This window comes from Octopus bimaculoides, chromosome 24 (assembly GCF_001194135.2).
Source record: "Octopus bimaculoides isolate UCB-OBI-ISO-001 chromosome 24, ASM119413v2, whole genome shotgun sequence".
In the NCBI taxonomy this organism is placed as follows: domain Eukaryota; kingdom Metazoa; phylum Mollusca; class Cephalopoda; order Octopoda; family Octopodidae; genus Octopus; species Octopus bimaculoides.
Window position 1 is genome coordinate 28,046,861 of NC_069004.1, and position 2,772 is coordinate 28,049,632.

Consider the following 2,772-nt stretch of genomic DNA (forward strand, 5'->3'; position numbering starts at 1 on the left):
TTTTTTTTTTTTTTTTTAAATAAAAATTGCATTTTTTAAAAATCACATTTTATACATTTTTTTTCATGCACCTGTCTCTTACATACCTTGTAGGATCTCTGGATGTACGCATACAAACACAGGGTGAGAACATGATGTTAGTTATGATGGTGGATTCATTAATTACTTAGTTTTTTTTAACCTTCCATACCTCTCTCTCTCTCTCTCTTTCATGTTTTCTGTTGTACTATACTGGAAAGACATTTAACTACTACGTCTAGCAGATAGAACAACATTTCTCAACCGGGGTTCTTCTGGAACTCTAGGGTTCCATGAGAAAGAGAGAGATAAACCAATGCTAATTTCATGATCATAATATTACTATACATGCAAAACATATTACTGGTTATTGTAATATAGACATCATCCCCTCTAACCTATTATGTTATCAAAAAAATATAACATCCACATCCACATATCTCTCAAAGTCACAGCAAATGTAGCAAAAAGTGCTTTACAGTGGAATCCGGATGGATATAGAAAGAAAGGTAGGCCTAAGAACTCCTGGCGTAGATCAACACAAAAGGAATTAGAGAAAGGGGGACATTCATGGCAGAGTATAAGTACAGAAGCGAAAAATTATGCGACATGGAATTCAATTATAAGTGGCCTATACTCTGTGTTGGAGGGTTAAAGGCAAGAACAAGAAATATATATGTATATATGATATTTACTACATGAACTACGATGAAAAAATATGTGAAAGATATGGTATGTAATTTTTTTTTTTTGTGCAGGGGTTCCTTGAGACATAATTTATTTTAAGGGTTACACAAGGATAAAAAGGTTGAGAAACACTGTGCTAGAGGGACAACAAAATGGCTCCCTTGTTTCCTCAATCATAAAACAACAGGATTACGTCTTTTATTGTTTGATTCCAGGTCAGCTATGATGGAAAAACCCATGGGCAAAGGTGTTGCAACCATGCTTGACCAACTCACCTTCTTTTCAGATACAGCATATCCAAGACTACATTATCGATATACTTGTTCTTTTTCTTCCTTTAAGACAACAGTAAGGGGAAGGATAAATTTGATAATATAGCGTCAGATATACCTGAAAGAAAGAAAAAAAGATGGGATGGTTAAGGCTAAAGAATTCTTAGATCATAGGTCTGCCAGCTCAGAGACTGACTTGGGATTAAATAAGAACAACAGCTGGACCTATTGAAACCACGTTGACATAGAAAAACAGCAATGTTAAACCAATTAAGTGACACCTATACGAATTACAGATTTTTAAAATTGTTCTTATTTCTACATTGTTGCATAAATTTATAGACTTTCATAACATTGTTTCATTATATTAACAATTTCAGTTATGTCTCAACTTCATTCCATAGCTGAGCTATATTATACTTCATTATGAGATTCAAAGTTGTTTCATTATGTTAAAGATTTCAATTATGTCTTTGATTTCCTTCCATAACTAAGCTTATTATTGAAAACAATATTTTAACTTGTTTCATTAAGTTAAATATTTCAGTCATCTCTTTGATTTCACTCCATAGTTAAGATTAATACAACTAGAATACATACCATATCAAGCAGATAATTAATACATCGTTAATATCTTGTGTTTTCTCATTATAATAATAAACATCTGTTGGACTGGAGTTAGTTTTGGTAACGAGTTTCGAGAAATTACCAGTACAATTTATAGTGGTATTAGTTGTGATATTAAGTCGTGATGCTGGTTTACCAGTTGTGATGTTGGATTATTGGTTGTGATGTTGATTCATTGGTTGTGATGTTGCTTAGGTGGTAGTGATGTAGTACTGGTGGCTATAATGAGTAGTTGCGATGTTTGTTTAGTGATTGTAATGTTGGATTTATAGTTGAGATGTCGGTTTGACAATTGTGAGGTTGGATTGATGATTGCAACATTGGTTAGGTGGGTGTGATGTTGGCTTAGCTGTTATGATGTTGGTTTAGTTGTTGCAATGTTTGTTTGGCGGTTGTGATGCTAGTTAATCAGCAAGCCATCATTTTGTAACCCTGATTTTCCTTGTAGTTCTTCAACATCATAATTAAATTCTTCAGATAGAGGGAGGCATGATGATATCTGGAAAACCAAGTCTTTCGGTTACTCACACCTCGTACTATAGATCAGCTTGACCAGAGCTAACCATGGGGCTGCACAAAAATAATCATTAATAAATTATTTATTTTTATATAAGGAAACCCATACAAGCACATGCAAACATACCCTCTCTCTCTCTCTCGCATTAAGTGGAGAATTATTTATAAATAACAAGATATCATTGGAAATATCAAAGTAGTGTTTATATTTGCCATGTCTTGCATTCTAATTATTCTGTGATTCCCAAGAAAGTGTTCACGCTATATTCTTTCACCTTAGTGCTATTTTGCCCATCCATATGTGCCCACCACATTTATTGTCTCCTTAAATATTGATGGTTGCAATTTTTTCGTTCCTTTTTTTTTTTTGGAAATCTTTATTTAAAATTATATTTTTTCATTACATACATACCATACATACTCATACACACACACACCACACAAGCACACACACACATACACATAATATATACATACATACATACATATATATAAATACATATATTCATACACACACACACACACACACACACACGTGTATGTATGATAAAGCATTTTTTGAAAAAAACAAAAATTTTTCATCAAAGCTAACAAGTATTGTTTTTGTTCTAATCATCAACATTATCATCACCACTACTACCATCATTATCAT

General features: G+C 32.8%; 1 protein-coding gene across 4 annotated transcripts in view; it reads left to right on the forward strand.

Moving 5' to 3' along the window:
* LOC106882187 (alpha-(1,6)-fucosyltransferase) overlaps positions 1–2,772 on the forward strand; it is an 881,702-nt gene that overhangs the window by 562,716 nt on the left and 316,214 nt on the right. The gene's annotated exons all lie outside the window — the stretch shown is intronic.